At 51.6% G+C, this 18580-nt stretch overlaps 1 protein-coding gene across 3 annotated transcripts in view; it reads right to left on the bottom strand.

The window, feature by feature from the left end:
- PIK3CD (phosphatidylinositol-4,5-bisphosphate 3-kinase catalytic subunit delta) overlaps positions 1 to 10545 on the bottom strand; it is a 47020-nt gene extending 36475 nt beyond the window's left edge. The window contains exon 1 of one of the 3 annotated variants that reach the window (XM_074377473.1): positions 10390 to 10545. The gene's annotated coding sequence lies outside the window, so the exon portion shown is untranslated. The remainder of the gene's footprint in view (positions 1 to 10389) is intronic. The other 2 variants (XM_074377469.1, XM_074377471.1) reach the window with 2 other exon arrangements.
- Between the last annotated feature and the right edge of the window lie 8035 nt (positions 10546 to 18580).

Raw genomic sequence — 18580 nt, forward strand, 5'->3', positions numbered from 1 at the left:
CACCCCGCACCTGGCTCGGCCTCAGGCCCCTTCCCCACCCGGCCGTGGGCTTACGTCCTTCTCTTCTATTGTCACGAAAGCCCAGATCTGCAGGTGACCTGTAAGCCTTGGGGACCACAGAGACCTTTGAGCACCTCATTCCATCATCCATCACCAGGTCAGCCTCTCCTTGGCAGGTGTCCCCACACCTGCTCCTTCCAACCTCAGGTCTCCAGGCTGCTTCTGCCCTGGGAGCCCCCGGGATAAGTTCAGAATGACAGCCTCTTCCTCAGTTCTCAGGCCCGTCTTTGGGGCCACAGAAAGCAGCCCCCATCACTGAGGATCTACCCTGAACGGGCACATTTTAGGTGCCTTGTGTCCATTTTCGCATCTAATCATCACTACAAGCCCCTAAGGCAGGCCTTCTGTTTCACAAAGGAGAAGAGTGAGGCTCAAGGAAGTTACAGCTGCACAGCTAGTGAGGGGCAAGGCAGACGTGAACCCAGGCTGACTCTGGAGCCCCGCTCTTACCACCGTACCACACTCTCTCTCCTGGGTCACTGCAAAGGAACTGGATTTGGGCCACCGGCCAAGAAGACACTTGAGTCCTGTTGCCCTGATTGTGTCACTCACTAGCTTGAGGACCATTCGGTGGACTTCCCACAAGAGCTTCAAGAGTTGGGCAAGAAGGCAATTAAGATTTCAGAAGCCAGGCCCTGCTTCCTCTGGACAGAGGGAGAATGGGCACCACGCTGGGCAGACTGGGGTCAGGCTGGGTGCCAGAAGTTGCATCCTCCTGGCATCTCTCTCTGTAGAGGAGCAGAGCCCAGGAAGCCAGGTCCATAAAGGACCAGCAAGAACAGAAAGGCTGCCTGGACCCCAGCTAAGTGCTGGAGACAGAGGAGACAGGTGAGAACGGGGCGGGGAGCCCCTCTTTACAGCCAACAGACTCCCAGAGGCCTCAGCCCTCCTCCCACCTGAGATCCAGATTTCCCTGCCCCAACTGAACGCTTCCTCCTGGAAAACAAGCGGCCACATTTGGAGACAGCGCAGGATAGGAGTCAGGAACAGGCTCTGCCACTTCCTAGTCGGTAACACCTAGGTAAGTTACTCAACCTTCCTGTGCCTCAGTTCCCTCTTCTGTAAAATAGAGATCACAAGAGTGCTTAAAGGAATAAATCAGTAATAATAAATTTACAAAGTGCCCATAACACTTTGTTTGGTGCTAGGTTCACCTCCTGGCACACAGTGGGTGTTACAGAAGTGTTTGTTGTTGTCAGACAAAGACATAGCAAGCTGGATTGATGAAGGTGGCAATTCCGAGCTGGCCAACAGCCAAGCTGATAGCACAAACGTTGCTGACTGGATCAGCAGAAAAAGAATCTGGTGTGAACCGCCTCCCTTCCAGAGCCTGCCATGCTCCTCCCAGGGTGAGGGGCTGGTGTCATTTAGATGGCAGTTCTAAGTCAAACCCCGCCTCTCACCCAGGCTCTGTGATTCTGACGTCTTATTGAACTTCTACGAATCGGCGGTAATGTGTTCTCCATTTCCTCTTCAAGACAGCCTGGCCGATGGCCTCAGTGTGCTGACCACCCGGGGTGCCCAGCCGCCAGGCCCTGGTCTCTGCAAGAGTCAGCTATGCTTCTGCCCAAATACCCCCATGCCAGTCGTCCACCTTCATCATCTACACAACATGGTAAGTGGATAAGCAGGTGAACTACGGGTGTGAAAAGAAAGAGCTCTTTCCATGAAAAAGGAGCTGAATGCTTTAGAAACAATAAAGAGAAGTCACTAAAACAAAGTTTTCATTGAATTAGAATGAGCCGAGCAACTGTAAAAGACAGGAGGGTAATAAAAATTTATAAGGATTTATGCAAGGATGATAAACCCACTCAAACAAAAAGCTCTTGGCCTTCCATCAGCACATCAGTGATCCAATGTACACTGATATATTTTAAGTTAAAATAAAATGCTTAGATTTGAGGTGTTGTATTTTGATAATTATCTACCCCAACCAAAGTTTCAGTTACTCAACCAATAAATCACATGAGATAAAAGGGCTCCTAAGAGACTAGAATTTTCCTGTCACAATTGCGTCTAATCTAATCACTATTTTGCCCTAATCCATGTTTTTCAAACCATAGTTGGAGACACTGTGCTGGGAGCAGCGGAAGCCACAGGGGAAAACGTAAACATCTTCCCAGAGCATCCATCTGACTCAAAAGTAAGGGAGAAACAGTCCTCATAGCAAAATAAACATGGATTATCATGGACTAGGATGTAAAATCAATGTTAGTGTTAAAAATAAAACTTGAAGCTTCAAAGCAAGGTCATGGTTGGGGTGGGCTGCTGCAGGCTAGGGTCGCAATCCCATCTCCTCTGGAGGGAGGAGCGGGTGGGAAAGTTGGGAGAAGAACGGTCCATGAGGGTCAAGGTCACTGCCAGCCGCCCCGCCATCTCCCAACCACTTTCCCACAAACCTGCAGCACAAGGGCTCCTGCCTCCGGAGCTCGCCCAGCCAGGCACCCCTGCTCGCTGCTGCAGCTCACAGGACAGGGCCAACCCAGGGTCCACTGCCACAGCCAAGGTCACTGGATAGCAGACCTCAAGGGCAAGCTGCTCTCACCTGCCAGGCCAGGCCAGGCCAGGTGAGCTAGTCCAGGGGCTGCTCTTACTGCCCTCCGGTTTCCAAATGACAGCAGATGGCCTATATTATTCAAATATTCTTCACACCACACAATAGGGGAAAAGATTCGTGATGCGGTGATCTGGCTCCCAGACCTAGAAGCCGCTGGCAACAGGAGGTGTGGTTTTGCTCTTTTCATTGGGTCTGAACAGGAGAAATTTTTTTTTTTTTGAGAAACGTTTTTTTCATGGAATTTTTTGAGAGGGCTGGGTGAGGGGAAATGATGGGAGCTCTTGATGTTTTTTCCCCTAGAAGAAATTTCTCATGAAGCTGTTTATTTGAGACCAACACCCTGGTTTTACCAACTTCCTCCTCAGACACAGGTGAACAGCAGAGAGGAAAACGTACGCATTAAGCATGGACAAACACCTGCGTGTCAGGCTGGCGTCCCCCTCGCCTGAGCCCCACTTGAGGCGAGTGGAGGCACTTTACCCTAAGAGGCTGCAAAAACAGGCTTTGTGGGCAGGAACCCAAGCTGGTGCCAAAGCCCTGAGGTCACCCTCTTGAAACACCTGCCTCAGTTTCACAAACTGCATGAAAGAGTATCTGGATGTGGAAGCGAAATAGTCACCGGGATGAATTCCAGACTCAACCATTAGTAAGTTTTTACTCCCATTTCCAAGCTACAGAGGCTACAGGACCACAGGGGCAGAAGGTCCCCCTGCCCATCCCAGCCCCTTCTCAGCTTTCAGTGTGGTAAGCATCACCCAGCATCCATTCATGTGTTTGCCCCCAGGAGGCTCACCCCCAAATCCAGCCAGAAAGCCAGGGACGTGGTCCTTTTCGACAGAGAGGTGCTGCCACCTCTCTCCGAGGATGGGCTACCTTTACAGCAGAAAAATTGATCCCTGTGCTTAACCCAAATCCCTTTGGCTTAAGTGTAAACCATCTCTCCTTAGAGAAACAAGGTGACTCTTGAGGGTGAATGGAGACTCATTAAATTAAAATAATGATAATAACATTAACAGCTAATATTTAGTGAGTATCAACTATGATAGGTGATGTTCACCATCTAGTTTATCTCATTTAATCTTTAAGACAGCCCAAGGAATAGATCCCATTAGCTTCACTGTACAGAGAGGAAACAGGATCAGAGAAGGTAACTCATCTACCCCAAGTCACACAGCAGGGACATGGGGAAGCTAGAGTTTGAATCTGAATCCATTCAGTTCCAGAGCTCAAGGGTTTAACTATTGCATTACACTGCAGCAACCCGAATGCTTTACATCCAGCTAGCAACCAAAAAGAAAGCTACTTTACCTCATTAGCAATTTTTTAAAAACCCACATTTAAGCAGACTACCTTTTAAGCCTATTGGTAAAATATTTTTTCCAATATTATTCACTGCTGGCAAGAGTGTTGTGAAACTATCAAATATCACTGGATAATCTAGTCCAGTTGTTCTTGGAAAACCATTAAGCTCCAAGAGCCATAAAAATGGTCAGTGACTTTGATGCAATAATTCTTGAATATGGGAACAGTCAGATGCCTGAAAATGTCCGTTACAGTATTTCAAAAGCGGGGTGTGTGTGTCTAGAAGCAACATAAATGTCCCACAATGGAGGATGCCCAAGAAAATGATGGTGTCCCTGTTTTAGGACACCTCTACTGCCGCTAAAAAGGATGGCTGGGTTAGGAAGCAATGTGGGAAAATGCTAATGTGTTCATGTTAAGTCAAAAAAAGCAAATTACAAAAGCACATGCTTCGCTCTTCAAAAAATCAACCATATTCCCATACACTCCAGCGATTACACTACTGGGTACATACACAAAAGAATGCAAAACAAGGGCATGAACAGTTACTTGAACATCCATGTTCATAGCAGCATTTCTTACAGCAGCCAAAAGGTGGAAGCAATGCAAGTGTCCATCGACAGATGTACAGATACACAAAATGTGGTCCATCTATACGCTGGAATATTATTCAGCCTTAAAGGGGAAGGGGATTCTGACACCTGCTACAACGTGTATAAACCTAGAGGACATGATGCCAGTCACAAAAGGACAAATACTGTGTGATTCCACTTATATAAGGTACTGAAAGTAATCAAATTCAGATCAGAAAGCTGAATGGTGGTTGCCAGGGGCTGGGGAGGGGGAGGGGGAGAGGGGAACGGGGAGTTAGTATTTAATGAGAAAAGAGTTTCAATTCTGCGAGACAAAGATGGATGGTCATAATGGTTCATAACAATATGAAGGCGCTAAATGCCACAGGGCAGTGTGTACTGCAAAGTGGTCAAAATGGTCAATTTTGTTACGTACATCTTACCACAACTGAAACATAAAAGTTAAAGTAAAAAAGCACATGCCTATTAGTTACAATTAAACTAAAAATGCACATTAAAAAATGGAAAAGATGCCCAAACTGGCAGTAGCTGTGCTGGGATAGTGAGGTAATAATACGTATCTTAACGGCTCACTCTATACACCAGCCCCTTTACAGACAGGCTGTGTTTCGCTGCGTGCCTGGCACTTTACACGCGAATCTATGAAATCTTAAAGATTGGTGGTAGTATTGCCGTTCCATTGTTACAACCGGAGAATCTGAGGCTTGCAAGGGTTAAGCGATTTGCCAAAGATCACCCAGCAGATAAAAAGTGGTTGCAATGAAAATCTAGCCTGGCTGCCCCCAGAGATGGTACTTTCTCTTCCATGTGGCAGGCAAGCCACCCATCACCACCGCCACACCCCGCCCCGCCCCACCCCACCCACACGTAAATGACTTTCACAATTTCCATCTCAGAGCTGTGATCTTGCTTCCCTGTTGGTAAGAAAGCACTTCTCCCAGATTTCACAACCCGAAGAAAAGAAATGTCCTTCCTGCCCAACCAGGGAGGAGGAGACAGGAGAGTGGCCCTGCCCTCCCAGAGAGCCCCCACCTCCTACAAGTTTCCATGATGGGGAGGGGGCAGGGGCAGCTCCCCAAATCCCTTCCAGCACCACCAGCCCCACTCCACAACGGCGGCCCCTCAGGAGGAGGACATGGGGACACAGTAGCGAAACCAAGCCTTGGGGCTGCTCAGCAGACGAAGCTCCAAAAAGTGAGGGGCTGCGTGGCCCCAGGCAGGGGAGGGAGCCCCAGCTGGGAGGGAGCCCTGAGTAGAGAAAGGGCTGTCCTTGAAGAGGAAGAGGTCAGGAAGGGCAAGAGAAGAGGAAGAGGGCCGAGGCAGTCCTCTGCAGGCAGGTCCTTCCAAACCCCAGTTATCTTTTCTGCTATTGGACCCTGGGGAGCGAGGCGGGATGCTGCTAGCAGCGAGCAACTAAGGTGGCTTCCAGTTCACAAAGCTGCAGGGAGGGGAGCAGGAGGGGGAGAGGGAGGCTAGAGACCTCTGGGGCCTCCGAAATCCTTGCCTAATGACACCTATGGGAAGCACGGTGGGATCGCCGAAGGAGGGAGCAATGGGTTTCCTGCAAAGATAACTGTGCTCAAACCTTCCCCAGAAAGTATCAAAAGAAACACACTGCCGTCCATCTGCAGTAGGCTGAATGGTGGCCCCCAAAAGAGATGTCTGTCTTCACCCCCAGAACCTGTGAATTATTTGGAAAGTGAATAATACGGGAAAAGGGTCTTTGCAGATGTAATTAAGGATCTTGAGATGAATTCATCGTGGATTCTCCAGGCGGGCCCCAAATCCAATGACAAGTGTCCCTGTAAGAGACAGGAGAAGGCCAGGTGGAGACAGAGACGAGATGGCAGTAGTGCCCCCCTAGCCAAGGAAGGCCTGAGCTCCCAGAAGCTGGAAGAGGCGGGAAGGATTCTTCTGTAGGCCCCTGGAGGGAGCAAGGTCCTACTGACGCCTTGATTTTGAACTTCTGGGCTCCAGAACTGTGAGATAATAAAATTTTGTTGTTTTAAGCCACAAAATGTGTGGTCGTTTGTTACAATAGCCACCGGAAGCAAACACAGCGTCCCTCCAGGACATAAAATCCAACTGGGGCAGCTTGCTCCTTCCTTTGCCCCTGCCCTACCCGGGGCCACCTCCACCCACTGTCATTCCCCTGGCATTTTCTCTAAGTGGAAAGCAATTTCCCCCAAAGTGAGTGAAACAGAAGCTAACCGAAGTACCACTTTACAAACAGCCACACCCATCACTCTGATCACTCTCCCTCCGGCTCAGCAAGTAGGCGGCCTTGGAAAGCACTCATTTCCAGGAGAAGCCCAGAGAACCATCCACTGAGAGGACGAGGTTGCCACTTCGGGGGCAGGAGCGGTGGCTTCCCACACACACCAAGCTGGTGAGGCAGGAAAGGGAACCTTTGCAGCGCCAACCTCTGGCCCTCGGTGAGGGGAGAGCGGGCCGTATTTTGGTGTGACCCATAGAAAGTCAATGTTTGTCGCAAGGAAGGAGTGAGGAGGGAGGTTCCTGGGTTTTTAAAAAAATTTTTTTTCCATCTTGAAACTGACAGCATTTCTGATATGATTGTAGGGGATTTCCACCAACCAAATGAAAGAAAACTCAGTTTTCGCATTCGCTGCAAGGAGTTTTGCAACACTGTCATTTATGAAACACTGGCACTGGCACAAAGATGAGAGTGTGTCCCCCTCCCCCCAAACTAGGCTGGCGGGCGGGTAATTACCACATGTGTCTGACTCCGACTCCGGACAGCAGGGCACCAGGGCACCGGCGCGCCCTGATTCTCCCAGAGCGGTTCCCTCTGGACCCGCCCCTCCAACAGCTTTGCTGGGAAACGTGTTTGTCCCCTGGAGAGCGGCTGAAAGAGCTTTTCTAAGGTCCCACGGTCAGGAAACATTTGGAGGGGCCCCAAGCCCCCCACCATCAGACCCACAGAAGCAGCTGGAGGGAGGGAGGGAACTGTTCTCTAAACAAAAATGGTTTTGAAAAATAAGCCAGCCAACAGGGAATTGCCTCATAAGTTGCACATTCACTTCTCCCTTTAACTGTGCAATTGAAAAACAAGCTGAAGCAGGAACTGATCCCTCACACACTCCCATTCATCGCCCCTCCTCTCTCCCTTGACACAGCGGTGCCACTGGGCACAAAAGCTAACCCGGTCTGAGGTCGGTCTCTATTTGTGGATTGTCTGTGCCTTGTAAGCCACCCCCCACCCCCGACAGAGGCTGGTACCCTCCCTGCCTGCCCGCCCTGTTCTTAGCAGCTCCTTGGCCCCCAGTGGGATCTTGGTAAATATTTGCCAAAGGTAATAAAGCAAGAGAAAAAGGGGGAGCCCAAAGCAGAATGCAAAGACATGCTTTATGCGCCCTTCCTGGGCATGGATCAAGGCTGCAGAGATGCAGCTTATCCCACTGAAAGGGGACATCAGTGTGGCCAGGGGTCCCTCTGGGGCAGTTGCCCTAATACCAGAAACGTTTATATTCGCAGAGTGGCCAGCATTGTTTCTAAACATGGGTGGAGAAGGTGAAGGGAGTGGGGCTCAGAAGGAGGTAAGCTTGACTGTCTTTGGAGGCGACAACTGCCAAGTGCATTTTAAGAGCACACACCATCCCCCCCGCCCCCTCCCAGCACACCACCTCCCCACCCCACCCCCGAATCCCAGAGTATCTTCTAGTACTTGGAGGAACTTGTAAAAGCACCAGAAGAGAATCAATCTGAGCACAGGCTCTGCAGTGCCCTCATGAGCCAGGACAGGCAGAATCCTGAAGTCAAGGAATTAAACCACAGCAGGACATGGAAATGCTAAGGGCTTGGTATTTTCTGCTCCAGAGAGAGCAGAAGAGAGAGTTCTACTCCTGTCTCCTTGTGTTTGGTGGCAGCCTCCTAAATCTGAACAATCTCCATCCCCACACATCCCATCAATCACACCTGGTGGTTAACGGTAGTAGGTTTACAGGATGGTACCCAGATGGGTACCTTAGGCGCTGTGGCTCTGAAAGGACACCCCAAGTCCTCCATCCCCACATCAAGAGAACTGTTAGGAAACATCCTCCTTAATTTGCAAGCAGCAACACCTCCAGATGATTAAATGCTGTGGCATCTGAGGGAACCAGGATTCTATATCAGCTAATTGTAAACTGTGGGTTGGCAAGTTACTTAACTCTTCTGAGCCTTAGTTTCTTCCAGTGAAAATGGAGACGACATCATTCAGCTCCCAACATTAACTGAAAACACACGTAGAAACGAGCAATTCTTTGGAGGGGTAAAGTCTCCTGTTGTACCATTCACTTGACAAGAACACCAAGGCACTGTGGGCACTCCAGCAGTGTGCAGCCCTCCTGGAAGTGAGCAGTGGGATCAGCCCTCGGTTTCAAAGTCCCTTTGGAGCAGTGACACCCTCGGAGACTCCTGAGAAAGGAACCCGCTCCCTGCTCCAAGGTACACCCGCCCCACATATAGGCGTCACTGTGCAGGGCATTTCTGAGGGCGGCATCCGTTGGGGTTTCTGCAGGGCCCCGGAGGAGGAAGCCCCACTTGATAGCCTGGTGGGGTTACAGACCCGCAGGTCCCTCCTTTCCAGGGAACACCTGAACGAAGCGAAAGCTGCTCAGTCAACCGAGGGGTCCAGAGCGCTCCACCTGCAAACTGGACAGATCCTAAGGGTGCCCCGCGAGGACCTGGCAAGTGGGCCACTAGCATGGGCAACCCCAGGGCGCCCCCCCTACCCCGACCCCGGAAATCCCGTCCCAGCTCGCTTCCTCTCCGGGAGGACGCTTTTCGAGGCCTCGCATCAGTCCTTCCCTGGTCTCCGGACCTCCATCTCCCCAATAGGGCAGAGCGCAAACGGTTAAGCAGTGCCCCTCACCCTGGTCCCCACGGAAGGTCTCCCTGTTTCCCTCTCCTCGATCTCAAAGAAGGGGGTACAGAGGATGAATTCTAAATAAAAACAGGAAACGCGATGTTAAAAAAAAAAAAAAAAGAAGCAGCAACAGCAACAGCCTCATTCAGGCTGAATTACGGGTAAGAGTATTAAAAAGAAGAAAAAAGAGTCCGGAAATGCAAAGCTGGAGGCGGTTTTGCCGCCGTAACCCGGGCTCAGCCGCAGATCCGGGGGCTGATCATCGCCGCGCGGCTTCAGTAAACACGCGGCGAGCAGCGCCGGCGGCCCCGGCCCCTCCGGGGCGGGGCGGAGAGGGACCGGCCGCAAGTCCACGAGCCCAGCAACGGCCGCTCCGGCCGTTCTCCAGCCGGGGGGCCGCTCGCCAGGGGCCCCGCTCGCCAGGGGCTGGGGAGGGCGCGCAGAGCCAGGGCGCCGGGGAGGCGTGCGCACCCCTCTCGCCGCGGCTCGACGCGAGCGCGGGGGCGGCACCGCCGCTGGGAGCGCACCCCGCAGCCCGCCGCGCGGCCGGGGCGCCCCCTCGTCCCGCTCGTCCGCCCCTGGAGCAGGGCGCACTCGGCTGAGCGCTGCCCGTTACCCCCGCGCCTCGACCGGTGCACGCGAGGCCGCACCGCCGCTAAGAGCGCAGTCCGTCCCCCGCCGCCGGGCCCGCGAGCTCCCGGGTCCCGTCCGCGGGGCAAGCAGTCCAGGCGCCGGGGAGCTGCGCGCCTCTCTCGGCAAGCGCTCCGGGGGCGCTCCAGTCCCGGCGCCACCGCGCGCAGCCTCGGCCCAGGGCCGGGTGGGGGCCCACCCCGGGGGGCGCCCCTTGCCGGGCTCGCTAGACGCGGGCGGGCGCTTAGGGTCGGGGTGCACCTTCTGTACGCGCCGGGGGGAAACCCGCTAGCCGGTCCCGCGGCTCCCCGCGGCCCCCCGAAGTTCCCAGCCCCCGTCCGCTCCCCACCTCCCAGACGCAGCCAGAGACGAGCGCTTACCGGTCCCGCGCGGCTGGCAGGGGCTGGGGCGGCTCGGCCGGCGGCCGCTGGAAGCAACGGCGCTGGGCGCGAGTGAGCCTCTAGGGAGGGAGGCGGGGCGCGGTGGGGGCGCCCCGCCTGCTGACAGCCCGCACACTCCACTTCCCACTTTGTTTCCTTTTTACTTGCAACAGGAAAAACAACAGGTCCTCCTGCCGCTTTTTCTGCCTCTCCGCCCTCCCCACCTGCCCCCCAAGTCCCGACCCCGTCTGCGGCTGAAGGGGCATCATTCCAGGTGCTTCTGGAAGCTGCACCTTGCCCTTCTTCAAAACAAGTTTACGTATATATAAAAGAAAACAACCAAATGAAGGTCCTAAGAGTCCATAAAAGCCCCACGCCTTTCACACTGGAAGTCCCACTGGGCTCAGCCCTGGAGGGAAAGGAGTGGCCTCCCGGCTTTAAGGGGGTCAAGAGCAAGAGGATGGGGGGGCCGGCACCCTCCAAGATTACAGTAGTGGTTTCACATCCTTCTGGGAGGTGATGGGGGATGAGCCAGTTAACAGCTTAGTTAAAACGATCTAAAGGACCCTCCCCAACCCAGCCAGAGGGGTGAAGCCCCTGTTTTGTTCCCTTGGACAGATGAGGAAGGCCACTGAGGCTTGGGGAGGGGTTCTTTCTATCCAAGAGATTCCCTGGCCTCTCAGGACCAGCTTGGGCAGTGCTGGCTGCAGCAATGGGAGGAGCAAAGACTATTCCCATGTCAGAAAAGCAGAGAGAACCTGAGCAAGATGAGTGGGTTACTACGTGGTCCCAGTTTTCTAAGATCTAGGCTGCAGGCAGTGGTCTCTCAGCTGATATCTGTAGAGGAGCCAGGAGGAACCACTGATCCCTTAGGGGGAAGAATGTTTGGGCTGTCTCCAGGAGTGTACATCCATTCCAATGCAACATCTGAGGCCCACAGCCTCACTCCTACCCCAGGCCAGGACCACTGGTCCCAGGCAGAGGTCTCCAGCCCACTCCAGGGAGATAACTGTCCAAAGCTAGAAGAGAAATGGACATTTCAGAGAGAAAATCTGATGGCAGGTTCTGATGCTTCTGAACATCTGTCCCAGCCCTGCTCTTGCGAGGTTGCAATTTAAACACTACTCCCCGGTTTTCAGAGGTGGTTGTAAGAAACATTCAGATGAGGAATGCTTTTGCCTCAACTGAAAGAACTCTTCATTGAATATGTATTTGCTGACAGCCATTCAACTCATGCTTCGTAATATGCAAGACGGGAGGCCTGCCGAGTGCTCAGATGCGCTTCACACATTATCTCTGATCTGTACAATAGCCTCCTAAGAGAAATCTTATCATCCCCACTTGACAGATAAGAAAACTGAGGCTCAGGAAGGTTGAATCATTTTGAAGGACCACACAGTCTGTGTCTAATTGCTTCCAGATCCTCGCTTTTTTGTCCATACCAAGCTGCTTATGCCCCAGTCTCAGAAGTTTCACTTTCCTGAAACCCCTAATGCACTTCCTTTTTGAGATGAAACCATGGGCCATTGCCCCTTCTTTTGCCTGGGGTGCCAGGAAACTCAGGCTAACTGTAGCATCAAGCGCAGTAGTCATGACCCTTAAGTTCCCGATAGACTTGCCTTCTGCCTTCCTCTCTACAGTTTCCAATCTTTCTCACTTTATTTTTAACTGTTGTCATGTGTTTTTTGGAGGAAGCTACTTCAAGTTCCTTTTGAATTGTAAGTAAAATGGACCAGCCACGGTGGAGAATTAATAGCAGTCTTAGCAGAAAAGGGGCACTTTGGCTGTAAGGAAGTCAACACGTGTCACTCACGTGACCTCCTGCCTGGGAAATCCTTTAGCCTCATTTTATGGGAGGCAAAGGAGATCTCAGGTATTAAAGACAGAGCTGGTGAGTGGAGAACAACTCGGATGGACAGGAGACCCACTGCAGGCCACTCAAAGCACTCAGAGCCCTCTACACCTTACACCTATCTCCTCCTGTGCCTGCCACCCTCTCCTGCAGAACTTCCCCCTCCAGAAGCCAGCCAGCCTCCACAGCTTCTCACAGATGCAATAAGCATCTTTGTTCTGTTCGACCTTGAGTGGTTTTACCACCACCACCCACACATGCCCACAGGCAGGGTTAACTCAGGGCAGCCAGAGCCAAGCTGAACACCGGCTGCAGGGGTAGAGACAGGAGGAGCCCACTTCCTCAGCACTTCCACGAAGGGCTTCAGACACCTGCCTCCCTGCCCCGTCCTGGCAGGAAGCCCACTTTGCTGAGAGTCCTTTCCTTCCGAGCAGAGCCAAAATTATCCAGCTCAAACCCTTGCCCTTTTACCTTGGCCAAGAAAATTGTGGTGAAGGTTCAAAACACAGAGCATCTTCCCTGCAGCCAAACTGCCCAGCCTGGCCATTGTGGAGCTGTGTGACCTCAGATGAGTGGCTTAACCTCTCTGTGCTTCCATTTCCTCATCTGAAAAACAAGGATGCTCAAAATGGCTTTCAACTTTTAGAATTGTTGTTAGGATTAAATGAGTTAATACATATAAAATAGTACCTGACACAAAGTGAGCCCCCAGAAAATGTTAGTTCTTGAGTTATTCCAGAAGAGTCTTTGTGCTTTGCAGGACTGGATGTTTCTGTCTAAGACAATATTTTTCAACAGCAGCAATAGCAGCTGTTGTGACATATTAACCCATTAGTGTACAGGACATCCATTTAGTATGTCAAGTAAATAAAAATGGAACAGAATAAAAAATATCAGATTAGATACTGTACACCAGAAATTAACACAGCATTGTAAATCAGCTATGCTTCAATTTTTAAAATATCAGATTGTATTCCACATAAATATCAGATTGCATTCCAGAAGCATCTTCCCCGAGGCTTTTTCCCACCTGTAGGTATGTGTGAGTGTGCATTCAGTCAAGATGGAGAATGCATTCTCACTGCAGATCCCGGTCAACACAACTGGAAAGCTGTGCCTTCTATGGGTGACATAACGGTGGTGGCAATGGAAGGGCAGCACAGATGGTTCGAGAACTCGGCCAAGGTCAGACTTGATTTCTGGGAAGTCTGACTTTTGAGGACACATGCTCCAGCGAGTGTGGAGAGGTGACCAGGAGGGGAGGATCTGTGGAAAAGAAGCCAGGGTCCAGGCCATACCTTCTGTCTGGGGAATGACTCGGAGGTGGGTGGTTTTTGCCCCTGCACTTCATCTCAGGTCAGAGCTGGACTGAAGGTTACAGAAAGACCCAGTTAGCTCAAAGGTGATCCAGGTGAACCAGGACCCTGTGGGGCCAGGGCTGAGCTGATGGAGACTGAGTTTCTGGACCCGACTGAATGGGAGCTCCAAACAGAAATCAAGCTGTACTTCTGTAAAACATACACACTCAACACCCAGGCCGCCTGGGTTCAAATCCCAGCTGTGCAGCCCTGGGGTAGTCACTTCGGCACCTCCTGCCTCAGTGCAGGGGAGGGTTCCATGAGTAGATGGTCCTGCCCCTGGCACAAAGTCAATGTTCCAGAAACAGCGGTTGGCTTTTAAACAAATCCTCTAATGCTCTTCCTAGTCCAGGGGAGAGAAGTGGAAAGGGGATAATGGGGAGCAGTGGGGTTTGGGGTCACGAGGCTGGATCCAACCCCATGCTTCCATACACTGGGGGTGACCCAAGCTTTGCAACACTGACTCATTTGGCGAGTTCTGGGCTTTGGGATACAGCACTGTACAAGCCAAAGACCCGCCCTCCTGGGGCTTACACCTGAGTGGGAAGAGAAACTATGAAGAATAGAAATAGGATACAGTGTCATGAAGCAGTGAGTGCTGCAGAGAAATATTAGGCAGGTTCGGTGGGGAGACAGGGGTGCTGGCGGGGACACAGGAGGTCAGGACCTCCCAGCAGAGCTAGGATCTGAGTGTGGGGGTGGGGGCTGCCAGTGTCTGAGGGAAGAGCATCTCAGGCAGAGGGAACATCCATTGCAAAGGTGCTGAGTGGCAGCACATCTGAGGACCAGGAAGGAGGCCAGGGAGGCTGAAGGGGGGGGGTAAATGGGAACAGCAAAGAGGAGGATCTGAGGAGGGGCAGCAGAGGATTTGGGATTTGGCTGAAAGAGTGATGAGAAGCGGAGGGAAGGTTCTAAGCTGAGCTGAGGAGTGGCGGTAAACTGTGATTTACCAGTTAAAAAGTCGACAATATACACCTATACACTTCCTTGCTTTGCCAGCCTTAAGGTCCTAGAAACAGCAACCCCCAAGAAGCATTGCACATCCAGCACCCAGATCTGGGTCTCTGATCCCAAGGACCAGGGCTCCTTGGAGAAATGGCTGATTCTTTGATGGGAGCAGGAAATAGACAGGATGGGCCTGGAGCATCTTACACTGCCCGGAAGTAAAGAACATGACAGAAATAACAAATCAAAACGCCACAGTGATGGGGCTGGTCCGAGTGACACTGCAGTGAACTGAACAGGCTTCCAATGGCCAAAGCGGGGACATTTTGAGCAACAAAATAAAGTTGTATTGGGTTGGAACCCAAGGTATAAAATAAATGCCTGTGAGTCTGGACTGATGTAAGTAAATGACCAGATCAATCAATAAACGAGGGGGACTGGATAAACCTCCTGCACAAAGAACCCCAGAGAGCTTGGGAAGAGACTTCACCTGCCTCGCGGGTGAGGAGCTTAACTCTTCACCCCGTCAGTGTAGGCTGTGCCTAGTGACCCCTTCCACAGAGGGCACCATGGAACGGGCGACAAAGGGACTTTACAGAGGAGGCACCTGGCAGATACCGCCTTGGCCAGGTGACCAAGGTCCACGTCATCAGTGGTAAGTCAAGGGTAAGCAGACACCCTTGATAAGACATGGTGACAATGATGCTTTGTCTGTCTGGTCGTCCTCCCCAGACCCAGAAACACCAGTCTAGTCATGAGGGGGAAAAAAAACCCAAAACAAAAAAACCACCATGCAAACCCAAATGCGGGATGGTCTACAAAAATACCTGACCGTTCCTCCTCGGAACTGTCAAGATTATTAAAGACAAAGAAAGGCTGAGGAACTGTCACAGCCAAGAGCGTCCCAAGGCGACCTGACGACCAAATGTCATATGATGTCCTGGGTGGGATCCTGGAACAGAAACAGGACTTTAGGTAAAAACTAAGGCAAAATATAAACTTTAGTTTATATTTTGGACGCAGTATAAACTTTAGTTAATGATCGTGTACTTGTGACAACGTACTGTAGTAATGTAAGATTAGCAATAGAGAAACTAGCTGCGGGGAGTGTGAGAAGTGGCTACACTATCTTTGCAACTTCTCTGTAAATCTGAAACTATTCTAAAATTAAACATTTATTTAAAGAAAAAACTATCAGAATGATGCTTGGTGGGGACGAGGCAGGGGAAGGGCCAGGCTGAATCCCGTGGGTCCAGGAAAGAAGTGCAGAAAGCAGGGGTAACATGCTAGAAGTCTGGCATACAAAGGTGGGAGGTAGGGCTGAGTCACCCAAGGTGGGGGTGGGGTGAGGGGAAGGGGAGGGGAGGGTCCTGTGCAGAAAGCACTGAGGCAAGGCCTCTGTTCTCTGGCCCTGGAGATTTGGCCCTTGGAGTCTGATGGGGGGCAGGGGGTGGGTATTTTAAAATCTGGGAACCCTGAGACCCAGCCCTGCCCCCACATCCTCCAGTCTGTCCCCTCATCCTCCAGTCTGTCCCCTCCTCTGTAAAATGATAATAAAAAGTTGTGACGTCAACTTTAGAGAGCCTGTGAGACTCAAAAGATGTGTTTCAGTGAAAGTGGTCCGGAGCAGGCAAAGCGCTGTAATAGGTGCAGGGGGAGGAGGCCTGGGCGGAGCTGGCCTTGCTCCGGCCCCCCGTCCCGGCACCCCTGGCATCCCCTGCTCCCACAGCTTCTGTCCACCTAGAAAATAGCCCCTCTAGATAGATACTGTTCTTTAAAGCCACCAATTCTGAGGAGCTCCCCTACGTGAAACCCCAAAAACCTCAATGAGAGGGCATATGGCTGGTTACTTTTCCCCTAGACAGAAAAACAAGAATGAAAACTCATCAGTAAGAGAAAGACAGGGAAGTTGCAGGCAGAGAAGAGGAGGACACAGAGACGGGAAGGGGAGAAGGCCCCGTGAGGACGGAGGCAGATTGGAGGGCCAGCCGAGGACCTCCTGCCGACACTGGAAGCTGGTAGAGGCCAGGAAGGAGCCTCCCCAGGAATCTGGAGGGGGTGGCCCTGCTGACACCTTGCATTTGAACTTCCCACCTCCTGAACTGTGAGAGAATAAATTTCTGTTGTTTTAAGCCACACAGCTCATGGTCATTTGTTACAGCAGCCGCAGGAAACTGATACACACCCATTTCTTCTCTGGATCATCACACAACCAGTGAAGTGATCATTATAAGATGTGGCCTCAGGAAAGAGGGGCTGGGCTTCCCAAGCAAAGGAGAAAGGCCAAACGATGGTGGAGCGGCCAGCCCGGGCCCTTTCATGCTTTTTCCTGTCTCACCCCATAGTAACCGCGTGTGTTGGGTGTTACTATTATCCCCATTTTACAAACGAAGAAACTGAGGCAATGCCACGGGCAAGTGGGCACTGGTGGACCCCATCTGCCTAAGTCAGTAGTGTCACCCCTAGGTGGCAGCCTTCCTACAACCCTGAGGTCAGGCGTGAAGTCTACTGGATGAGCAATAGCAGTAAGTTGACCCACGAACCAAAAATGGCAGGAAGAAAATGTGCCATCTCAACACTGTGAGGGGTCTGCCTCCTCCTCTTGGGCAGAACAGTCCAGAGGAAGGCGTGGTCCTTCCCCTTCATGGAGTAGTATGCAGCCATTGAAAACGGTGCTTCTGAAGATCTGTAGCATCATGGGAAGTCATCCCATCAGCAGGTGACAAGGGCTCAAGGCAGCGCTGCCTCTGCGCTGGGTCGCCACCTCATAAGTGTTGCATACGCACATGCGCGTGGTAGGCGGTGACTTAGAGCAGTGAAAGCTGTGTGGGAGGAGGGTTGCAGATGTTTTTCTTTCCATGTCATTTTCTGTTCGCATTTTTGCCAAACATGTAATAAAGATGCAAAAATGTAAAACTTGATTTCCTCTCCCCGAGTCAGAGCTAATTCCTCTAACAGCTCTCTACGTCAGTACAGGTGAGCCGTCGTTCCATCCTGCTGGGCTCCGGGCACGTTGTTCTGCAGCCAGATGCTCACGTGTCTGCAAACCAGGAATGGGGTGTGAGGGGCGGGGGTGCTGTGCAGGGATGAGAACTCAGGACGAGGACTCCTTCGGGAATACAGGTGGCATACAGGAAGTCCATCAGTGACTAGCAGGGACTCAGCCGACGGAAGCCCCAATTTGGGGAGGCACTCTTGGGGTGTGTGTTCAGCTCCTTTCTCTAGGAACCCTCCCCCAGTGCATCCCCCTTCTCCTGTGGCTGTACCACAGTCTCCGGTCAGATGCGTTTGCCTTTGAGGTTCATTGGACTGGAGGTGGTCACCCGGCCCCAGGTTCGCCAAGGAGTGATCTCCCTGGGAGCATGGAATTAGAACCAGGGGAATAGTGTTTCTTCAGGTACTTGGAGCCTGGGCAGTGTCACATGTAAGCTGGAGAGCTGTGCGAACTCCTATCCGATCGAAGGACTAAAGAAATCAGAGAGGCTGCTGTGCAGAGAAGAGAGACTGAGAGAAAACCATGAAGCAGATGCCTGCAGAGGAAGAGGGAATCACAGATGAGAGAGAAGATTTGGGACAACTTTTCAGCTCTTTGTCTCTTTTTGAGGTCCCACTGCATTCTTGCCTTTGGGTCCTTCTGAGAGCTCCCTACACCCTGATGCCTTGAGGGCACGTGGAGCAGAAAAGTCTGTGAGCTTAGCAGCTGGAATGGGGATTTCTGGGAAGAGCCACGGGAGCGAACAACCCTTAACTCTGAAGCCTCCCACTGTTTTAGGTTAACAAACTTCAGTGATTTAAAGACAGAACTGTATACAAATGTAATCAAGTGAACAATAATGTCAGAAAATCTTTTTATACTCTCCTCTTAACCAAAATAGAAACAATAAATAAACACACGCATTAAAAAAAAACCATAAAATAAAATAAAGCCTCCCACTGTTAAGTGGCATGAGGTCAGGAGGGGCTTCTTCTGAGAGAAATGAGAGAAAAAGCCTTCCTTCCACCCCACATCAGAGGATGATTTCCTTTTCTCACCCTT

The sequence above is a fragment of the Camelus bactrianus genome, chromosome 13 (genome assembly GCF_048773025.1).
Source record: "Camelus bactrianus isolate YW-2024 breed Bactrian camel chromosome 13, ASM4877302v1, whole genome shotgun sequence".
NCBI lineage: Eukaryota > Metazoa > Chordata > Mammalia > Artiodactyla > Camelidae > Camelus > Camelus bactrianus.